The sequence below is a fragment of the Felis catus genome, chromosome B2, assembly GCF_018350175.1.
Source record: "Felis catus isolate Fca126 chromosome B2, F.catus_Fca126_mat1.0, whole genome shotgun sequence".
Taxonomy (NCBI): domain Eukaryota; kingdom Metazoa; phylum Chordata; class Mammalia; order Carnivora; family Felidae; genus Felis; species Felis catus.
The window spans coordinates 1,814,628-1,837,608 of record NC_058372.1 but is presented as its reverse complement, the minus strand read 5'-3'; the positions used below and the strand labels follow the sequence as shown (position 1 = coordinate 1,837,608).

General features: G+C 47.7%; 10 non-coding genes across 10 annotated transcripts; 6 read left to right on the top strand and 4 right to left on the bottom strand.

Moving 5' to 3' along the window:
- Window positions 1–1,718: 1,718 nt before the first annotated feature.
- Window positions 1,719–1,790, top strand: TRNAA-AGC. The gene has a single exon. It is a non-coding gene; the product is annotated as a tRNA-Ala (tRNA).
- A 439-nt stretch (window positions 1,791–2,229) lies between these two features.
- TRNAA-AGC lies at window positions 2,230–2,301 on the bottom strand. Its single transcript has one exon. It is a non-coding gene; the product is annotated as a tRNA-Ala (tRNA).
- Window positions 2,302–4,240: 1,939 nt separating this feature from the next.
- TRNAA-AGC lies at window positions 4,241–4,312 on the top strand. Its single transcript has one exon. It is a non-coding gene; the product is annotated as a tRNA-Ala (tRNA).
- A 10,255-nt stretch (window positions 4,313–14,567) lies between these two features.
- On the top strand, window positions 14,568–14,640 carry TRNAF-GAA. Its single transcript has one exon. It is a non-coding gene; the product is annotated as a tRNA-Phe (tRNA).
- A 612-nt stretch (window positions 14,641–15,252) lies between these two features.
- On the bottom strand, window positions 15,253–15,325 carry TRNAF-GAA. Its single transcript has one exon. It is a non-coding gene; the product is annotated as a tRNA-Phe (tRNA).
- A 427-nt stretch (window positions 15,326–15,752) lies between these two features.
- TRNAF-GAA lies at window positions 15,753–15,825 on the bottom strand. Its single transcript has one exon. It is a non-coding gene; the product is annotated as a tRNA-Phe (tRNA).
- Window positions 15,826–16,798: 973 nt separating this feature from the next.
- On the top strand, window positions 16,799–16,872 carry TRNAT-AGU. Its single transcript has one exon. It is a non-coding gene; the product is annotated as a tRNA-Thr (tRNA).
- Window positions 16,873–18,129: 1,257 nt separating this feature from the next.
- On the bottom strand, window positions 18,130–18,202 carry TRNAF-GAA. Its single transcript has one exon. It is a non-coding gene; the product is annotated as a tRNA-Phe (tRNA).
- Window positions 18,203–20,231: 2,029 nt separating this feature from the next.
- Window positions 20,232–20,303, top strand: TRNAA-UGC. The gene has a single exon. It is a non-coding gene; the product is annotated as a tRNA-Ala (tRNA).
- Window positions 20,304–22,787: 2,484 nt separating this feature from the next.
- Window positions 22,788–22,859, top strand: TRNAA-CGC. Its single transcript has one exon. It is a non-coding gene; the product is annotated as a tRNA-Ala (tRNA).
- The last annotated feature ends 122 nt before the right edge of the window (window positions 22,860–22,981 follow it).

Below are 22,981 nucleotides of genomic sequence, written 5' to 3'. Positions count from 1 at the left end.
ACTAATCACCAATTTCTCTGGTCTGGGTTTATAATTCTCCTTTAGGGGCTGCGGAATGATGGCTTCGAACGTGCTGCGATAATTTAAGTACTGTCGAAGCCTCCACCACTAGAGCTTAAGCAGCACAATCCGGCTTCTTCTAAATCTAGTGTTGCCATTCCTTCTCTTGGTGCTAAAAAATCACCATTTGGATTGGAAGTTCTCCCTTTTCTTCCTCTTCCATTTGCTTCTCCTTTTTCTCTTTCTTCTCTCTTTTTTTAACTCCTGCTCCTCGTGAAGCCGCCTCAGCTCCTCCTGCCAACCAAATTGTCTTTAACTTTGAGCAAGTAGCCTTAGCCCATGTCATTGATGAACTTAAACCTTTCCTTGTATCTTGATCAAGATCATGAATTCTTTCCTAAAAAGAACGGAGCCTCCTACCCATCACCAGGCTCTCCTGCACCACCTTGGGCACCAAGGAAGCAAACCCTCTTGCACAACCTTGAGCCCTGAGATAATGTCTGTAGCTGTCGCCATCAAAACTGTGCATGATCAAGAATTGCCACAGATCACTGCATCCCTTAACTGATTAACTAAGTCCCCTTAAAAACCCCATCCCTGGGCCAGGCAGAAACCTTGGAGGTGGCTTTTGGACAAGAGTCCGCCTTCTCCCCAGGTTGCTGGGCTCCTGAATAAAGGTCGTATTCCTTTCCAGTCAAATCTTGTCTCTTAAGTATTAGCTTTTCAAACCAGGGGCAGATGAACTTGGGGCTCAGTGACACATTCTCTCCAAACTAAAAAAGGTTTCTTTGTTTGGGTTTTGATTTGTTTTGTTTTAATATTGGGTGAGTTTTGATGAAGGGAAGCCCTGTTTCTTAAACAATGTCGCAGCTTACCTGGCACCCTCACACACCTCTTTAAACCATATTTAACTTCCACACGAAGAAAACACAAAATCCCAGTCAGCCATCTTTTGGTGATGTTTCTATGTGTCCTAACAAATACTCCCTGGTATCCTGTTACTCAAATTCTGAGTCATAAAGATAACTACAGTGACTAGTCTTATGTTATGGGGTAGTTGTACTCAGTTGAAAGTTCCTCTTCCTCCAAATTCATGGGCATCCTGGGACCTCAGAATGTCACTTCATTTGGAAATAGGGTCTTTGCAGATGTAATCAGGTGCAGATGAGGCCATTAGGTGGGTGCTAACCCAATAGGACTGGTGTCCTCATAGGAAGAGGGAAATTTGAACACGGAACTCCAGAGACAGAGACTTGGACTGATAAGGCTGCAAATCCAGGAAGGCCAGGAAAGAGGGGTGCTTCTGGCCCTTCTAGTCCTTGTGTCTGCCGAGTATTGGTCATCATAGCCGTCTGCTCCACCTCTATTCCATATTTCCTTCCCATCAACAAGCACTCCAGCTGGCCGAGTGAGGCTCATCCACACTGCCACAAGTTTGGTCACATTAGCAGTGCTCCCTATATCAGGTTATTACAGTTTTCATTGACTTTTTAATCACAGTGCGTGAGGTCATTGACAGGTACCCCTGGGAAATCTCCTTGAACTCTACACATATTCCCTATGTAACCCCATTGTATAGTAGTGCAACCTCTCCTCTCTAGTGCGTCTGAAACAGCAGGGTTGTATGCAGTAGGACCTGAATTGTCAGCTTAAATCTTGGCGCAACTGCAGATAATAGGCGCCACCAGTATGGTGGACACCACAGCACTCTACCAGGAGGGGGTGTAGCTCAGTGGTAGAGCGCGCGCTTAGCATGCGCGAGGCCCTGGGTTCAATCCCCAGCACCTCCACATGGCCATCCGTGAGGGTAAGCTTTTTGAACGAACTCCATGGGTTTGACTCGAAGGAGTTCCAACCTGACATCTCACTTTCTTTCCCTGGTGGCATTTTCATGCCGGGCACAGTGTGGAAGGATAGGGAAGAGCAGGGAATAGGAAAAAAGGGAAAGTTTCTTCTCTGTGTATTCACTTGAGGATAGTGAGAAAGAGACAGAGAAGAAATTTGGTGCAATTTGTCCCAGGATTCTTACTCTTTTCTATCTTTCCTTTTCATGGTTGATCGTTCAATTCCTAAGGGCTTGGTTCCTCCAAACTGACTGCTTCAACACTGTGGTAATTATACCTGCACTAGGTAAAGACAACACGGCTATTCTTGTGTCAGTGGTATGCCTGTCCTGGCATTCAGATCAGTGTGGAGTTCGGTCAAAAGTGAACCTGCAGGAAGGAAACATGGAGGTGCTGGGGCTCGAACCCAGGGCCTCGTGCATGCTAAGCACGCGCTCTACCACTGAGCTACACCCCCTCCCGGTGGAATCCTGTGGTGTCCACCATACTGGTGGCCCCTATTATCTGCAGGTGCACCAAGATTTAAGCTGACAACTCAGGACCCACTGCATACAACCCTGCTGTTTCAGACGCACTCGAGAGAGGACACATTGCATTCCAACCTGCACAGCCCTTAACACAATTAGCCTCATAACTGTCCGACCCTCAGAGGACTGCGGGCAGCCGACTTCCTGAGTGAAAGTTCCTGTCCACCATCAAGGAGAGTTTCAGGATGGAACATTCTCTTGGTTCTTCAGTTTCCTTCCCTCCTATCTGCAGAGCTCTCAGAAGAAAAGTGGTGCGGGGGATATACAAAAACAGTACCTGTATAGGATCAAGTGCTAAAAACAAACAAAACAAAACAGAACAGAGCAAAAGAAAAGAAAAAAAGGACAAACCAGTAAGGTGAGGCCACTCAGGAAACTGAGGTCCAGGTTGGGAGACAAGGTGGAGTAAGTACTTCACAATAATGGTGTGAAATGAGGAGCAGAGTGTGTCTGTCACTTCTTCCCTAAATTGCTGTGCCAAACATCTGTGTCGAGGGAGGTGGGGTCCTCACTCTGTCTAGACGCTGCATCTCGTTCTGAGAGCCGGAAGGACAGAAGACAGGAAAGTAGACTAGAAAACACACTCCTGTGTACATAGAGCCTCTTTCAGAAGAAAATGCTCTCCAGGGGAACTTGAAGGAAGGAAAGAAATGAACTTGCTCTTGATAAGCCCCTTCTTACAGAACACACCAAAACTCATAGTGAAGTTGTTCAAGCCCAGAGTGTAGGTGGGTCGTCACTTGAACTCAGGGCCACTTCCACTGAAGACACATGAGGATCCGTGGTTCCACACGTAGTAACGCACAAACCATTATAAAGAAAGCTTTCTCTTCTCTCTCTTTCTTACCAGTATAGACTCAGGTTTTCTTATTGTATCCATTCGATTACATTCCTTCATTGTTCATTTTCCATTTTAATACTCAGGGCTTCCAACATTTCTCTAGAGGCCCCGTGTCCTTTTGAGCCTACTGTCATCTTTTGAGCACTTTCTTACATTCTGGCACAGAGACATGGTCTAGGGTCCTCTTGTGATTCCCCTGCCCCAGCCCTGGGGTGACAGCAACTTCCTCCAGCAGCCTTGGTTCCTGCTAGTGGGGATCTGTATTAAGAAATTAAGATAGAGCCAAATTATGGAAAGAGCCCAAATGTCCATGGACTGATGAATGGATAAAGACACGCATAAAGATGATATGTATACATATAAATAAGTCAGAGAAAGACAAATATCATATGATTTCACCCGTGGAATTGAAGAAATACAACAGATGAACATAGGGAAAGGGAAGGAAAAATAAGATAAAAACAGAGAAGGAGACAAACCATAAGACTCTTAAAGACAGAGAACAAACTGAGGGATGAGGGAGGGAGGTGGGTGGGGGATGCGCCAGATGGAGATGGGCATTGAGGAGGGAGCTTGTTGGGACCAGCACTGGGTGTTGTGTGTGAGTGATGAATTCTTGGGTTCCATTCCTGAAGCCAAGACTACACCACATGTTAATTTACTTGAATTCAAATAAATAAATCTTCAAAAAAGAGAAATTAAGAGAGGAGACTAGCCCTCCTCGTTGTCACTAGGGCAGCACTGTTTCTGTGCTTCTGTGCTGGCAGACCTATGACCCGGCTCCCCATTGCCGTCTTCTCATGAAGCTTTGAGGGGCCCCAAGGTCAGGGTGGGCTGAGGAGCATGAGCGGGTCTCGGGAAGCACCATCACCTTCATCCTCACGCAGCTGCACAAGAGACGCCGTCTAGGCGGTTCCGAAATAAGGAGTCGTGTGTAAGGATGTCGGCGCTCAAAGCTTCGTGTCCTCAGGACGCCCAGCGGGTAGATGGCTGCAATGAAAATGCTTCTGAAAAAGTATGCCCACATCGGGGGTGTAGCTCAGTGGTGGAGCGCGTGCTTAGCATGCACGAGGCCCCGGGTTCAATCCCCGGCACCTCCATTCCCCAGGCTCCTACATCTCCTCGAGGAGGGATCTTTTGATCTTGGAGTGAAAAAAATCCAGGTTTCTGTCTGCAAGTCTCCATCCTCCTAGGAGGAGGATGCTGTCTTGGAGACCTTCTAGCCACTTTGGAACACAAGGTAGAAATTCGTGCTCGTTCACTCAAAGTCAGCCTTTTCATCCTCTACCCACCCTCGGCAACCAGCGCTGCATTCTCCAAGGTCTTCACTCCGCCATCACTAAGTTGGGAAAGTCAGAGTTCCAAAAGCAGGAAACCCTCTGACCGGAAAGGGCATCTGCGAAGACAGTGAAACCATACCCACCTGGTCTTTCCTGCACCTCGAACATCAGGAGCCAAGTCAACAGGGTTTTCCTGGATTTGAGGGAAAGTTTAAAACTAAAGGCCTAGAAAATCTGAAAAAGCCAACCTGCTTCGGTACCTGCAGAGGAAGGTTTCTGCTCCGCAACAAAGAACACGGGATTGCCCAGTGATGGAAGGTGGCCCGGCTGGCTGCATAATCTGCTGGGCCCTGGTCAGGGACTGCGGCTGGCCCTCATGACATGTCGGGTGACAGACCGGGGGGAGGCCAGCCTAGGCCGCTCCTTCCCCGAAAGACCGAGAGCGAGATGTTCAAGGACACCGAAGGTAGCCACTCATGGCAAGCACTTGCTGCTCTCCCTGCCCTATTTGGATTCCAAAACAAGAGAAGGGGGCATAGTGGGGGAAACATCCCCCGCGCACTGGTCCTGAGCTCAGACTCCGCGTAGCTGGCAGAGCACGGCCTCCTGGAAAGGCTGTAAGCGAAGACGGACGGCAGGTGCCGTGAGCACTTACAGGAGAATCAGAGAAGCCACTCACCTTCTCCCCCGATTTAGGGCAATTGCTTTTGCTTGTGGGGCGACGGGACCTTTCTCCACAATTTTTCAATCCACGGTCCTGATGACATAGTAACTTTGGTGAATCCATATGAATTCGATCATACAACCCAGTTTATAAAGTAGAATAGTCTTTATGCCTGACCTAAACCAGGAGAAAATATTGCACGGAGAGACTTGAATGCGAAGCAAGAGATTTGAGGGAAAGAGCAGCTAACTTAGTTTTGAAGTTATCTCTACGCCCAAGGTGGGGATTGAACTTACAACCTGGGGATCAAGCAGCCCAGGCTGTACCGACTGAGCCAGGCAGGTGGCCCGAGAGCTTCTATCGTTGATCACGAAAGAGGTGATTGGTTTGCTGTGCGCTAATTCAGTGTTTGTCACAGATAATGAGCCACTCTCAGGAAACCAAACCACTGTATGAATCGAGAGGTGCTATGAAGGCTCTTCTTCAAGACTGTGGGAACCTTGTATCTCTTGCCCCGCCCCCCGGGGCCCCGTAAGTTCGGGCGACATTGGAGAGTCACGCAAAATCACCAGTTTTCTGTGTACTAACTCACATCGGCTCTAGCGGACATGTTCCACCCAAAGTAAACGCTCCTTTCCTGCAAGAAGGGCCCCCAAGCAATCCCATGCCTCCGGGTTGCACACAACATCCTCAACATCCAAGCCGCAGAAGACGTGCTGTCCACTCTTCCCGAGACCTGAGGCCCGCTGAGTCCACCCATCCCGCACACCCGGCGATTCAGCCAAACATAGGTCCTAAGATCACGTGCATTTATTGATTCCTCCAAATGTCTTCATTAATTTTAATTCTGTACATATTATAAATGTGTAGTTATTCATAAGACAGAAATGTTTTTATGCCACACTACAGTCTGTAAATGCTGTGGGTTTCTCAAATTGTTATAAATAATTGAAGGAATACTAAAGAAAATTCTAAATGACTTATATGTTTGTATCTATTGCGGAGTCCTGAGAAGATAATTTCCTTACGACAATGATTCTTAAACTTTAGCAAGACCACATTCTTGAAATCTACAGTATAAATAAATTGTATGAAAGACTTTGTTTTCTTCTGATGGAGACGTCAGTTGCCGCTTACACATTCTTCCCGGAACATTCCTCCTGTGATCCTCACGTCTTCCTAATATCCTATCCCTGTCTCTCTCCCCTGTTCCTCTCATCTCTCAGGTCATTGTCTCCACCTTCATGGCAGAAGTTGGTCTCTGGCTCAGGTTTCTCCACTCCAGATGCTTGAATACACACACACACACACAATCATGAGAGTGCCATCAAAATCGGCTTGTCTCCCAGACTTTGTGATACGTCCCCCTTTCTAATAAAGAGCTTGTTACCAAAACTTGGTGATCCAAATGGGACCATCATACATCCTTGCACTGTGCTATGCTGCCTGATCTATTCTGATTGTGATTTCATTTAGAAATTAAAAAATAAAAATCTAAAGTGTAATTGGAAAAATATCAAGAAGTGTGTGTGTGGGGATTCCAGTATGATACTCAGCAACACCCTTTTTCATTCATTCCTACCTTGAATGTTATGTGCGTGTGCATGTAGGGTGATGGCCAATCATAGGCACAGTGAAAAGACCCAGAAGAATCTCTATAGTGTGTGTGTGTGTGTGCGCATGTGTGTGTGTGTGTCACTGTGGTGTGCATGTTGTTATGAGAAACTACTTGGCATTAGGCCATCTTGGTTTCACTGGTGACATGGGGAAAATTGTTGAACATCACTGGCCATTTGCACAATGAACTGAGCCTTTTAATTCTCCCTCCTGCCAAACAGTCTTGCAGCGAACCTACCATTACTGGTAGAGTTTTGTCCCTGTCTGGAATGTCTAACTTTTCAGGGCTCCAGGAAAGAACAGTATGAAGCATTCTTAAATGAAGGATACGTTCACTACTGAGATTAGAATACTAAAAACGTTGACTAGAATTTAAATAAAAATTTGAGAAAATAATCAATAACTTAAAAAATAAAAGTGGAAAGCAGATGACAACCAAGGTCATAAAGATTCAGATCTGAAAAACAATTTCATTCACTGACATCAATAACTTCCTTCTTGGTATTCCTTATTATGGATACTAAATCATTTTATTTTATTTTGCCATGTATTCACTTGACATTTCTAGGTCAATATCTTTGATGCAACATTTCGCTAATGTCTTGGCAATTACAGTTTTTAATAAAGTAGCATTTTATAAAAGTAGCCTGGATCACCAACGTTCTTATGCAAAATATTGAACATCTGCTCCCATAGCTTTTTAATTCAGTCTTCTTTTCAAAGATCTCTTTTTATTTTGAATTTATTTTATGTTTTGGTGTTAACATAACTTAAGTTCTAATGGCCTTGTTCCTTGATCAGCCAACACGTTTCTGCAAATAACCCCATTAGCACCTCACCATCAATGAAAACTACAAAACCAAACTTAACCTATGAAAGATCACATGTCCACCTAAAACCAGAAGGACCAATTTTGGTCTGCATTTTTTGCAATCATTTCTATCCTCATCATATTGAGATACTACCACTTTTTTGACAAAAAAAAAACAAAAAGAAAAAGAAAAAGAAAACCATCAAATGAACCTAATTTAGTCTTCAATAAATTAAAATTTAAAAAATATATAGTTTGGAGCCTGCTTCAAATTCTGTGTCTCCCTCTCTCTCTGCCCTCCCCCATTCACACACTGTCTCTCTCTCCCTCAAAAATAAAGAAACATTTAAAAAATTTTAAACATATGTATGTATAATTTTAAAATTCCAATTAGCTACTAATGTTAAACTGTAAAATTTTAAAAGTTTTTAAAAAATGTTTAATTATTATTTTTGAGAGAGAGGGGGAGAGAAAACCCAAGTGAGGGAGGGGGCAGAGAATCCCAAGCAGGTGCTGCACTGTCAGTGCAGAGCTCAATGTGGGGCTCAAACCATGAACCGTGAGATCATGACCTGAGCCAAAGTCAGATGCTCAACCAACTGAGCCACCCAGACTGCCCTAAACTATAAATTTTTAAAAATAGACCTAAACACTTAAATATAACAAGATATGAAAAAAACATAATTTCTCAGGTTTTCATATGCTTTTGGGTTAGTTGACAGGTTAACCCTAAAGTATCATGTGCCACAATATGGTCCCACTACACGTGACTAGTGAAGTAAACCAAAATATATCACCTAAAATATGCCACTTTGACATAAAAATTACTTTGACCAGAAGGCAGTTAAGAAGCAGCAAACACAAGAAAATCTCTCTCCACCCTTCCCCTTCCTGCCTGAAGTCAGTATCTAAAGTCTCTGTTTACAGGAGACGGACATGTACCAGCCTGGAGAGGCACCAGACGAAGCTGCAAACAGACCTTTTCCCCATTAGTTTCCTGCCATGTCTTTACTTTCCGCCTTGCTGCCCTTAGCGCCTAAAACTGTCTTCCTCAGTCCCGTTGGTCCTGTTGTTTCTGTGAAAATTTCCTGCTCTTTGTAGAAGATGCTAAGAAGTTCTAAGCTGATGTTTTCAGCTACTGTTTGTTGAGGTTAATCCCACACGATACATACTTCACACGTTAATAAACTCTGTTTTTCTCTTATTCATCTACCTTTTGGTTAGAGTCCCAGTTGAGAACCTCGGATGGGTAGAGGTGAAGTTTTGCTCCCCTGTACTAGTCTGTTTCCCTCTCTTTGTTCTATTCACTGAGCAGGCGGACAGCCCCCATTAGACCCACACACTGTTAGGTGAGCCAGGTCCTCTGGGTATGCACGTAGGGGTCAAAGCCATCAAAAGATTCCCCAACATTTTTAAGTCCTTATTTCCACGTCTACACTCATTTCATGGGGAACCAGTAGCAACTAATGGAAGTCAGCGGAGACAGGTATGTCTCTGAACTTCTCGGATTATGAGGCAGTGTAGTTCAGCGGTCGAGTGCATTCCTGCCCTTCCCCTTCCGTCTCTTAAACCACACACGGACAGCCTTTCCTCACTTTCCTCTCATTGAATTAATTTACTCACTTTGCCCTGTTTATATCAGAGTTCGGTTCATACCCTGCATGGGTTGCCTTTGCTCCTGACCCATCTCAACGCCATGGGCCTCATCGTTACTGATGATGTCTGTCTTCCCAAGGAATATTTGATTGAAGGAAACAAAAGAGAAAGATCTGGAACTGGGGACGACAGAGTTACATCAAGCCTGAGGACTCGATTCCACTGGCAATATCTTGCAGAGGCATGAAAGAGAAAACAGAAAGAGAAAGAAAAAGTAACGGATGAGATTCTCAGTCAGTTATCTCTTTTAAATTATTTTTTCAACATTTATTTATTTTTGGGACAGAGAGAGACAGAGCATGAACGGGAGAGGGGCAGAGAAAGAGGGAGACACAGAATCGGAAACAGGCTCCAGGCTCCGAGCCATCAGCCCAGAGCCCGACGCGGGGCTCGAACTCACGGGCAGCGAGATCGTGACCTGGCTGAAGTCGGACGCTCAACCGACTGCACCACCCAGGCGCCCCTCAGTCAGTTATCTCTTAAAGGGCATTATTTTTTCAACTGTGCCTGGGTCAACGTACTAGCTGCAGGCCAAGGAGAAACAAACCTTCCCGGTGACAGTTCCTTCTCCCTCCCTCCCCACCCTTCTGTCTTCAGCTAGAAACTATCCTGTACAGTCACCAGAAGGAGCAAGCAACGGGTCGTGACGCTTTCTAAACAAGTAAAGTGGGGTCCTCCACAGAAGAGAACTAATCACTCAGTGCTTCCAAAGGTGAGAAACGTGGGGGTGGGAGTCAGGGTGTTGGTGAATCCACAGTGTTCTGGTGCAACCAAAATAGGTCTCTCCTCCTTACTGGATGCAGGAAAAGTACTGTTTTTGTCCGAAAACATTCTCATCCCTCCGCTCTTTGTACACAACTTAACAGACCACGTCCTCCTTCACCGGTTCCTGAGGTGAATTCTTCAGAGCTCTGACATAGGGAACTTAGCGATTTCATGCCGTCAGGTTCTCCTCTGCATCCCTCACTAACTGCCCACCCCCACTGTTTTTAACTCTCTAAATAAGGTCATGCCTGTTATACAGAAGTTCTGATCACATAGAGAGCACTGGAAAAACATGTAAAGGCTCTGGAGTCAGAATGAAGGTCGTCAATGGCATAGACAGGAAGCAAAATGGTCCCTTGGCCATTAGCCATAAGAGCAAAAGGACTGAGTCCCATCTCCTCTCCCTGACTCCTGCAACCACGAATCCCGATGAGAGAGAGACAGTGCTACGTACTGGTTCAGAGCACCTAGCATATCCTGGATGTCATTACCCCAGCTCCCAGAAAACTGTTGTCTCCTAGCCCGTACCATAACCAAGTACTTGGGAGGGCAGTCCACCATTCCAGTAGGCCAGCTGCTTCAGAGAGATGGCGAACTCCAGAACATTAGCCCACCGCCATACTCCATCTGCTCCTGAAATGGTTTCTTATCTCAGAAAGAATGCTGTGCAATCACAGGACACTCAGCAAATTCATGGATGGTGGTTTGGCCAGAGCATTGTGAGAGGCAAAGGCAAATCTCCACCCAGGGTCAGTTTCTATTCCGGTGACAACATACGCCGACCCTGTAGTGTGAACTTGGTCAGGTGTAACGAACCCGACGTGAGGTGGGTAACTGGTTCCTCCGTGGAATGATAACATGTGAAGACTCAGGGTTTGTGATGTTGTGAGTTTGGTCACTCAGAAGAGGCTCGAACCAGATCTATTTTGCTGAGCCCATAGTGACCTCCCAGCTCCTTGAACAAGGACAGTGGTGGCAAGGACAGGAGAAGCTTACAGACTTAGCAGAATGGGTCATCTTGTCCACCTGCCTATTCAGATTCCCCTCTGAGGACAGTGCTCTTTGAAGAGCATTCACTTGGGGAAGAAATGCCCTTAGAATTTGTACTTTTGGAGAAATCTAACCCTTGGCCTCCTCCCCAGACCTCTTTGTCACCACGTCCCCAATAATTTTCCCTCCAAGCCTCTCTGTAATCATCCAGCCAAACTGTGAGATGCTCTCAGTAATTAGTGCGGACTCTATATCACCTCTGTCCTTGCAGGCAGAGCCGGCAGGTGCCTCAGTGAAGCAATGCTCCCTGGGAAGAACTGCCTTCCCCACTGGCCATCAAGTATACTGGTACCTGCTGGCTTTCGTGTGGTGCAGCAGAACCACCTGGAAGCCCGGCTGGTCTTTTCCCTTCTTCAGTTGTGGGAAACACCCCATGAGGCTGAGGGTGTGGGCTGAAAATGTAGAGAAAATGTCCCAAGTATAAGAGCCAAGGGAACATAGCTATTTTCTCTGCCTGTGGTCCGTGGTTGTCGACCCTGCTCAGATACTCTGCTTCTACTTGTGATGAGCTGATGCTGTCCATACCCAGTGTTATGGCTGTGTGGACTAGAGAGACCTCCATCATGACTGGAAGCCCCCCGGTCCCACTGTAACTTGGTGACTTGTGCTCGAGAATCCAAGCTCTCCTGGACCCAGTAGCAAGCTACAAACTATTTTATTAAAGAGGATAACAATTTTCAGAGGATGCCATAGTCTTTCCTCTAAATCCCAAAGGTGTGTCCTGTGACTCACTTGTAGAAAAATGCATAAACTCCAAATACCATCTGCGTCTTCCACAGACACTCTGCTTTGCTGGGTCACAGAGGTCAGCTGTCATTGTGGCCTTCATACAGCCTGGAGCTGCTACAGACTTCCTTTGTTCCAGGCTTCACACAAAATAGGTAGCTTTTCTAGACACAGAGAGGGGGCTGGTAGTTGCCAGAAGCAGGGGTGGGGGGCGAAGTGGGTGAAAGGTGTGATTCCCATTCATAAAATAAATACGTCCTAGGGATGTAAGGCACAGCACGGTGACTATGGTTGGTAATACCTTACTGCATATTTGAAAGTTGCTAAGAGGTTACATCTTCTCATCATAAGAAAAAAAAACATTTTGTAACAGTATACAACATGAGCAACTGTGCTGGTCATTTTACAAAGCATACAGATACCCATTATGCTGTACATCTGAAACTGATAGAATGTCATATGCCAATTATACCTCAATTTAAAAACAACTGGTTTAAAAAAAAAACAAACAAATCTGGTAGCTTTTCAAGTACAAATGACTCTGTATTGTCTCCGAAGTTTAAGGAGGCTCACTGGACATTTTACTTCTTTTCTAGTGGGACGAGCCAGAAGCAACAGCTTGTTGGTCAGCCCTGAAGGGTTATGTCAACATGGTCGATAGATAGGTCACAGAGATGACAGGCTCCTGAACTCTTGTGGGCTGTGCTTTCACACTGCGGCCTGCACATATTAACCAAGGAGTCTACACTGGTGGCTGCTTGTAATCAAAGACTCAAAACCAGGTCCAATAAGCGTGTTATTATCAATATAATGGACCAGCGCGATATCCTGCACAATGGAGAGGTGAGCGGTGTCCCAGGACTCGATCGTTAAAGGCTAGGCCTGCCCTGTGCTCCTAGGCGAGACTGGAAATATCTCACCGGCCCTGCCCGGCAGAGGCGAACCGTGCCTGATGGCTGTGTTACTCTGCCAGGGCTGCCGGAGCAAAACACCAGAGATTCAGTGGCTTCCACAACAGAAATTCATTTCCTCACAGTTCTGGAGGCTACATGCCCAACGTCAGGGCGTCAGCAGGTTTGGTTTCTTCTGATGCCTCTCTCCTGGAAGCAGCCCTCTCACCACGTCCTCACGTCTCTCCTCGGTGTGCGTGCTGTCTGCGTCCTCGTCTCCTCTTCTTGGAAGGACACGGTCCTTACCTGAGTCATACCGGATTAGCCTGCACTCATATGACCTATCTTACCTTAATTATCTCTAAGTACAGTCACAGTCTGAGGTTGGGACTCAGTGGGTTGGGGCTTCAACACAGAATTTTGGAGAGACAGAAGTCAGCGCGGAGTAGTGGTCAGTTTCCGACGCGAAGAGTGAAATATTTTCTGCAGCAGTAGGTGCACACAAAGTATGAGTGGCCGCGACATTTGCTCCAGGAGGGAAATCCTACTGGACGTGGAAGCGACCACTTCATTCGGTTCACGATACTATGCTGCCATTTCTCACCATGACTCTGCTCTCTGCACAGGCCAGACAGGCAGCGGGACGGCCAAGTGCTAAGAATCACCGCCCTCTGCATCTTTCAAGTCCTTGCCGGTGGTTCTTGTATTTGGAATTCTTCCAGGACCGCAGTATCCTTCGCAAATATTATTTCGGCAAGTGGAGACAACTCTGATGGCTCCCGACTGGCGTTTCCTAACTTAACATCTCACACGTCCGGAACCCGACCCAGATCTCCTCAAACCGAGAGGAGGCTGGCCCCACTTGAGCAGGGAACTTGGCACACAGCTAAAAATGTACACGGTAAGTATTACTTTTCTAGTCTTCCCCAAAGGAAGTCCACTCACCGAGGCAATTGTGAGACTATTTGGAGATGACTGAACACGATTCTGAGCTGACATTAGGTATTGGAACACATTAAAATGTCGCTGTGGTCTATGGTTGGGGGGGGGGGAGGCTTATACAGGTCATGTGAACAGTAGAATCAGGTCTATTTTACTGCAGGCCTATTTGGATCCCTGAGTCTGACCCATAGCTATTTCCAGACCCAGGATGCCTTGCTGCAGTAGACACAGCCACCCCTGTATCCCATCATCACAACTGGGTCCGGGAGCCATTGCAATTGGAGCGTCCATCTGTCCCTCCGGGCCTGCAGAGAGTAGCCCCTGCAGACACTTTTTCGAAGGATGCTGTTTTCTCCTCACCAACACATTCCTCAAGGACTCAGAGAAGAGAGTCCTCTAGACCAGGAGTTGGCAAACTTTGTGTAGATGGCCAAAAAGTAGATATTGTAGAATTTGCAGGTCACATGGCAAAATCAAGGCTATAGATACTTATATAATGATTTTTAAGCATGACACTAAAGTATAGTAATATTTGAGTACAGTTATTATTACTACCAACAAAGAATGGAATTATCTTTGGGGTGACATTCTGTTTAACTGGAGTTCCAAGTTAATGTTCCTGATCACAGAAATTTCTCAGCATTCTTGGAGATAATGAAACAACGGAAAGAAGAGAAAAATGAGAGACAAGATGTATTTCCTTCGGTTTCGTTTATTCTCTGAGTGGTGCCTGGGACACTTCATAGGACACAGAGGAGGGGGGAGGCCTCCAGGGTTTCCCTCATCCCCACCCCCTCCTGTCCCCTCCTCACTGACCACCCCGCCGGGACAAAGATATTGGGCAACTGGACAGTCGCACTTAGGGAATCCAAAAACACCCAAAGACACCCAAAAACTTGAGAACAGTCCAAGTACTGGCGAAAAAAAAAGACAAGAAAACACTCCTAATAAGGAGCCGAAATAGCTCAGCTGGGAGAGCGTTAGACTGAAGATCTAAAGGTCCCTGGTTCGATCCCGGGTTTCGGCAGGTGCAGTTTTGGTTCCCGTGAATGAGCCACGTGGGTGTGTTCCAGTAACACGTCACACGTGGACGCGGGGATCCGAATTTCTTACACGTGCCACGTGTCACCAAGCGCTGTTCTCCTTTTACCTTTCCGCCTCTTACGACAGTAACGGGTGCTCGCTGGGGTCGCACCTGCACGCGGTGCGCGTTGTCCACTGCGTGAGCCGGGCTGGGGAGCCCTCCCTTCGCTCCCCTCTGCTCCCCTCGGCTAGGTTCTCATCCCCTCCGTTCCCCTCCCCTCCGCTCCCTCCGCTCCCTCCTCTCTGCTCCCAGCCGCTCTCCTCCCCTTCCCTCCCTTCTCCCTCCGCTCACCTCGGCTCCCCTCCCCTACCCCCTCTGCCTCCGCTCCCCTCCCCTCCTTACATCACAGTGACAGCGACACGTCGTCCGCACTTTGTCAGGGTCCCGCGTCCCTGTTCCTTCCTGTGACCAAGGTTCGCACAGGTGGGAACAACAAAAGTGCGCTGCGATCGCGACCCTGTTCCTGAGTGCCAGCACAGCCTCTGTGCAATCGGCCCTTTTCAGTAGCTCAGTCTTCTGCATGAACACCTTGTTCATGGGAACCAAAACAGCACCTGCCGAAACCCAGGATCGAACCAGGAACCTTCAGATCTTCAGCCTAACGCTCTCCCAGCTGAGCTATTCCGGCTCCTTAAGAGAGGCCTTTCCCCCCGCCCCCCCCCCATACTTAGACTGTTGAACTGTCGTTTTTTTGGGGGGTGTTTTTAGATTCCTTAAGTGCGACCGTGCAGTTGCCCAATATCTTTGTCCACCCAGAAAGACTCGGAGTCTGCAGTCTTCCTCCGTGCACGGTGCTCGGACTCTTGGCAGGGTGGTCGGTGAGGAGGGAACAGGAGGAGGGGAGCCCCAGCCCGGCTCACGCAGTGAACAATGCGCACCGCGTGCAGGTGCGACCCCAGCGAGCACCCGTTACTGTCGTAAGAGGCGGAAAGGTAAAAGGAGAACAGCGCTTGGTGACACGTGGCACGTGTAAGAAATTCGGATCCCCGCGTCCACGTGTGGCGTGTTATTGGAACACACCCACGTGGCTCATTCACGGGAACCAAAACTGCACCTGCCGAAACCCGGGATCGAACCAGGGACCTTTAGATCTTCAGTCTAACGCTCTCCCAGCTGAGCTATTTCGGCTCCTTATTAGGAGTGTTTTCTTGTCTTTTTTTTTTCGCCAGTACTTGGACTGTTTTCAAGTTTTTGGGTGTCTTTGGGTGTTTTTGGATTCCCTAAGTGCGACTGTCCAGTTGCCCAATATCTTTGTCCCGGCGGGGTGGTCAGTGAGGAGGGGACAGGCGGGCCGTGGAGGACGAGGAGGACAAGCCGGCGCCCACCTCCCCGCACTCCCCACTTGGTGACAGCCCCTGCTCACAGACTGCCGTGTGGGAGGGGAGGGTCTGCCCTGGGGTGGAGGCCCCGCTTCTGGCATCCTCCCGCCTCGCCCCCGCCCTGCCGGGCTCTGTGCCTGGGTGCCTGGAGGTCCCCGCCTCCCCCACGTGCCTGATCCCGGGGCCTCTCCGCGCACCGGGTCCCTGCAGCCCCGCCGAGCGCAGGTCAGGTGGCCGCGGCCGGGATCCCAGAAGCAGAGCAGGGATCCGCGGCCTGCGGGACGCCTGGTGCGCAGGCACGCGGGGGGCCTGGGGACTGGGCGCCCACTCCCCCGAGGGGCTGAGACACCCCCGGGGCAGAGGCAGAGGGACAGGGAGAAGGTGTGAGGCCCCGATGCGGCGTCGCGGGCCTGGTCCCCTGGTAAAACGGGCGCACTGGGACCCGCGTCCCCCCCCCCCGCAGCCTCCCCTCCAGGGTCCCCGTGCTGCGGGAGGACATCCGCGCGGAGCCCCTCCCGCCCCCTGCCCCAGTCTCTTGCTGACCTTCAGTGCTGAGCTGACCACAGGCCCCTGCCCCAGTCCCCTGCTGACCCTCAGCGGTGAGCTGACCAGCACAAGGCAGCAGGAAGACCGACGAGCCCGTGTGCGGGTTCAGGTGGTCCGGGTGGCTCTGAGTGGGTCAAAGGCCGAGGGGACGCAAGCCCAGGAAGGGGTGAGGCCCCGCCCTGGACACCTGCTGGGCAAAACCCTATTGGTGAGAGACCCAGGCTGGCCGGCAGCGGGGCCCCGTGGCTTAGCTGGTCAAAGCGCCTGTCTAGTAAACAGGAGATCCTGGGTTCGAGTCCCAGCGGGGCCTCGAGTGTCTGAGGGTTTGCCCCTTACGCTGAGGGGTGCTGGCCCTTTCCCTTACACTGCGATTTCTGCAGCTTTTTTTCTACCATTGCCCCCCCCTCCCCCCCCCCCCCCCCACTTCCCCACCGTCAACCCCGCCGCCCCAGACTTTGGACAAGGAAAAATCCCAAGACTTCGAAAACAAAATGGAACAGACTTCAGAAACAGCCACACGACGCAGGAGTGTAAGAAATCAAAGAGCTGTGCGACGATCTTAGCCTGTTTTCTCGGGGTGCCTTTTCGTGAATGCAAGCACCATGCAGTGGACTCCAATCCTGATTTCGTATAAAGAGCTGTGCACGGATTAGCCGAAGTCCGGGGCGGGAACACAGACTGCGGGCATGAGTCTTAATGTGGTGGTGGCCAGTGCCCTTGAGGTTATAATTCAACTGTGCTATAATTATAACATATTTATAGTCTACTATATAACTATGTTATAATTATATTTATAGTCTATTATATAACTATGTCATAATTATAACTATAACTGTATTATAATTCAACCCCTGGGGACCCTGGGGTGGCCCTGGAGGTGGGTGTACTGAGTCCACGACGTGTGTGAAAGCGTACCGTGAGTGTCGATTGAATGTCGGGCCCAGTGCAAGGAGACAATGGACAGGAAGCCCATCCTCGCTGCCAGCCTGGCCCTGAGCGTCTCTTCTCCCCCTGCTGTACTCCAGCCATCAGAATTGCCCCCAACCTCGGCGGGCATCAAATCAGGGCTCATATCTGCTGTGCTCTAACAGAAATCCAGAATCTCTTCTGCTGTGCAGAGGCCGCGCCTTCGTGCTTTTGAGATAAGAGTCTGGAGTATAATATGTGGTCATCCCAGGGGCAATAGTTTGTGGCTTTCTCCCCGACATGGATTCTTCCTCTTGACTGTACCCATCGTTCAGAAAATACATAGATAAATAAATAAATACATTTTTTTAAGGAGAGGGAAAATACCATTAAAAGTGGTAATAAAATATAAACTTTTTTCCTTTCTTCCTTCTCTCTCCACCTGTCAATGTATTTTTCGTTTGCTTTCTTAATGTCATTCTAATTAAGTAGAATTAACATTGTGAATTATCAGCATGAATTTTGTTGTTCAACTTTTTTTCCTACATCAGTTAACAAAATATAAGTTTTAAGGTGTCATTATTATGGAGTTTCGAGATGGCCAGGGTGGATCTCAGTGTTACCAGAGTCGTCTGTGTTAGGATCAACAAAAGGCTGTACCTGCCGAAACCCGGGGTCGAACCAGGGACCTTTAGATCTTCAGTCTAACGCTCTCCCAGCTGAGCTATTTCGGCTGCTTAGAGGAGGGTTTCCTGATAATTGGTTTTGTAATACTTAGATTGTTTTCTACTTCCAATTTAGGAGATTTCAGATTCTTCAAGTGTTGCAAACTAATCGTCCAATACATGTACCTATCCAGAAATCTGGGGGATCTCTTGTCTTCCGCCTGTATTAATATTGCATCCAATTCCTGGCAGGTGGGAAGGTGGGTGCAGGAGGAAGACAGAAAAGAGGCGTAGGGTTTCCTCCGAAAGCCTTTCTGCTCTTCTGCAACTTGGCTAATCCAGACACATCTCAGAAAATTAAGGAAACCAAAGAAAACATTTCGTGAGGTCCCTTACATAGGAGAAAGTCTTTGTGACCCTGGGTCAGACAAATATTTTGTAGATACAGCAGCAAAAGCATAAAAGTTTGATAAATTTAACCTCATCAAAAAACCTTAAATCCTGCTCTGTGCAAAACTGTTTAAGAGAACAGCAAGGCTAGTCACAGACTGGGAGACAACCTTTGCAAACCACGTTTGCACCTTTATATCTTAGAAAGGATTTGTATCTAGAATGTGTAAAGCGCTCTAAACAGCCAACAAAAAGAAAACACGATTTTAAAACAGACAAAATATTTAAGCAGATGCTTCTCCAAAGGAGCAATAAGGATTGCAAATAAACAAGAGGTGTTCCACATCGGTCATTAAGCAAAACATGAATTAAAACCATAATGATATACCATTGCACTTATGACTTGCTAAAATTTAAAAATGCCAGGCATACCGAATGTTTGCAAGAATGCGGAGGAAATGAAACTCTCGTACCCTGTTAGTGGCAAAGGAAAACAGCACTACTTTGAGACACTCTGTCAGTTTCTTAAAAAGTCAAAGATATACCTTCCCCGTGATGCAGCCACTCACATCCTAAGTATGTATCCAAAAGAAAAAAATAAAACTATTATGTCCATACAAATTCTGGGACACAAGTATTCATATGCTTGTAAGAGCCAATAATGGGAGAGAACCCAAATGCCTTTCCATGGGTGAACTGATAAACAAATTGTGGTCTATTCATACCATGGAATATTCCCCGGCATAAAGTGGAATAAACTATTGATATGTACAACATGGATGAATCTCAAAATAATTATGATGAGTGAAAGAAAATCAAAAAAGTAAATATGTGATTCAATTTGTGTAAACCTTTAGAAGCAAACTAATGTATAGTGACAGGATCAGATGACCGGTTTCTTGGGGTTGGAGAGGCAGGCAGGAGTGTGACAGAAGGTGAACCCATAAACGTTTTCTTCCTCTCTCTCTCCCCTTCCCAGCCTCCCTCTCTCTCCTCCTCCCTCCTCCCTCCCTCCCTCTTTCCTTCTCTTTTCTGGACTTGCCAGAGAGGCGTGGGGTTAAGACCATTTCTCAAGATATGAAATGGAGGGAAGCAGCAGGATTGGAAATAAGTGATAATGATTTTCATTTTGCATGTAGGGTGTCAAAGTGCTTCCTTGATTTTGCAGAGCATGAAATCCCGGTCTTGAAAATGGCTGGTGAGAAAGGTAAGGTTCCATGTAGAGGGTGAGGGAGGAGAATGAGTACAGACCCTTGAAGAGGTGGGTGGGTGCAGACAAGATGGTCAGTAAAGATTAGGTACAATGATCTATGGAAGAGGAAAAAAACGTGGAGAAAAAGAGAATGAAGTCAAGTGAAACTTCCAACTGGAGACTTTCTGTGGCAGTGGTTCTCAAAAACAAAACAAAATACAGGCATTAGGACGGTAAGATCTTAGAGAAGACTGACCCTGACAGGGAAGAACTTAGGAGCAGGAATAGTATCAATTTGGATTTAGAATTTACTGTTCTTGAGTATAGACAAAAAAAAAAATTCCGATTTAGAAATACAATTAGTGGAGTTAACAGAATGCATTTTCTCGTGTGCGCGCGCATACACACACACACACACACACACACACACACATGCACACACACACACAGCCTTGCCCAAGAATACAGAAAATAGCTGTATTTCCTAATATATCACAAAACAAGCAGCTCTCACCTGGGGGTGTAGCTCAGTGGTAGAGCGCATGCTTTGCATGTATGAGGTCCTGGGTTCGATGCCCAGCACCTCCAGGGGCACTTCCCTTTTTCCTATCCCCAGTCACCAGCCAAATCTGCTTTTCTGCCTTTTGTTACTTTTTTTTTTCTGCTCACATGAAAAGTAAACATGATTGGCACAACATCAGAAGGAAGAAAGGGGGAATAAAGAGACTTATTCAACAACCCCGAATGCAGCCAATATAACCAGCTTTGTCACACAGAATATCATTTTACAAAAGGAGGTAAGAAAGAGGAAGAGAGGGGGAGAGAGAAGGGAAGAGAGGAGGAGAGAAGGGGAGAGAGTGGGGGGGGGTGAGTAAGAGGAGAGGGAGAGGGAGAGAGGGAGGAACCCAGTTTCTTTAGCCTGAACAGTTAATCCTAAAGACCGAGGCATGGGAAAAATTAGGGTGACGTGAGCAGGATTCCAACTGTCTCTGGAAAAGTACTTTGGCCGGCAAACCAAAGCCTTGGACAAACCACTATTGGTGAACCTTCATCACATACCAGGAATAGAACACATGAATCCCAACAAGGACTTTTGTTTGTTTCTTCAGTAAGAGCCTGAAAAATGACAGAGTAAGGAAAATCCCAACTCAACCTACATTAATTTTGGAAACAAAGTAATGTTCTTCCTCTGCAGCAGAGAATGCTTCACTTTCCGATAAATCCGGGGAATGGAGAGCTCTCGTCTTCTAAGAAGTCAACCACGCCCTTGTGTCCTTTCCATCTTCCCATCCCACTGCGTCTACAGAAGGTGGAGGAGCCCTAGGTGTGCTGTGGAGGCAGGAGACCCTCCCTGTCAATAAACCGGCCCTGTGGACAGTATTTCTACTCAAAGAGTGTCCTTTGGGGACTGGTGGAACTGATGGCCTAAGTGACCTACACGTTCTGTGATTGCTTCTCTCAAAGTGGCCACTCCGGAAAGCCGACCTGCGAGGCGTCCACAAAGGATCACCGTGCTATGAGGGAGCCCAAGCTAGAACCGTAAAGAGAGAAGGGAACAGAAAACCGCACAGGGTGGTGCCCCCTGGCACCTGTGAGGCCAGCCTTGCTACAAGCTCTGTGAAGAGCAGAGAATACCCCAGCTGGCTATTCCTCTGGGCCAGAGGAAGGCCCAGCCAAAATTTGTGACCCAGGGAATTGTGAGCAAATGTGATAGATGTCTGTTTAAAGTCACTCGATTTTGAGGAGTTTGATACACAACATTGTATAACTAAAATCGTCCCAGACTGGCAATGATAGGCAAAGAAGACATCACCACCTTATCCGGAAGCTGATAGCAGGAGTGGGACTTTTACTGGTGTTCTCAGGAAAATGTAAGGCCATGATGAGAAGTATAAATGTTTTACAGATGAGATCAGTCTAGGAGCAATCTCTTTTTTTTCCACAAATACCAATAAGTTCTTTACTAGTCTTTTTAAAACGTTTTAAGTTTATTTATTTAGAGACGGGGCAGAGGGAGAGAGAGAGAGAGAGAGAGAGAGAGAGAGAGAGAGAGAGAGAGAGGATTCCAAGCAGGCCTGTGCTATCAGTGCAGAACTCAACTTGGGACTTGATTCCGCCACCCTGATCATGGCTTGAGCTGAAATCAAGAGTCGATGCTCAACCCACTGAGCCACCCAGGTGCCCGGGTGCCCCCTTTATCTTCTGGTCTTAATGGACAACTTTAAGTCCTTACTCTACCCACTCCTAACCAGCACTCTCCTCCCAGACACATGAATGTCCGAAATTCAGGGTCAGAGATGTCTCGAGAATTCCAGACTCCGCTTGTAATGTGTTTAAGAGACAGCCTCAAGGGGCTATCCTGTAGATACTTGAAATATGCCTATCCAAACTCAAACTATTCGTTTCCCCCTTACTGCTCCACATACGCGCCCAAAGCAAAAGCAAATCAACAAACCAGTCACAACAAGGACAAAAAGAACAGAACTGTCATCCCTCCTCCTATAGTTACTATTTTCTGTCACTATCTGCACAATTCAAGCTGCAGGGCTCCCTAGGTGTAAGTATTTGCTCTAGGAAGAGCCCGAGCCCTGTGACTGGACCTCGTTCCTCGTTCCAGATTTCTCCCTTGCCTTTCATCCTTAAATTCTTGTTCAACTCGTCTGGATCCTCGAAGGAACCTCGGAAGTTGCGTGCCTAGATGAGGACAGAGTAGAAGTCGCTGGATTGTACACGTCTGGGCTGTTTCGTGCTCTCGCCCCCTCAGCGCCCTGCTTCTCAGAAGCCAGCTGAGCCCTCAGGCGGTGACAAGAGGAGCGACACGCTGGCGGTCGTTAGGCGGCGCCCTTTCCGTACAGAAGCTGGAAATAATGCAGAGGAAACAGGAAACAACTCCTCCAGAGGCCGGAACTCCGACCCTCATTGAGAGGCTGAGACCCCACTGGGCTGCAGACCTCGTTACAGCAGGTGCAGCCTGAATTCGCCGAGCTGGGCGCGTCTACTTTCTCCGACGGAAATACAACGTGAGCCGCGGATGCGGTTTTCACTTTACAGGTGATGCCGCCCCCTGTGGCTGGGGGTGTAGCTCAGTGGTAGAGCGCGTGCTTCGCATGTACGAGGCCCCGGGTTCGACCCCCGGCTCCTCCACCCGTGCTTTTTTTCCTCCACTATTACGTTGTTCCCGCTGCGTGGGATTTGGTGCCGCCCGGGACGCGGGCGTTCTCGAAGAAACGCGGGAGAAGAAGGCACGGCCGCAAGGTCGCCTGAAG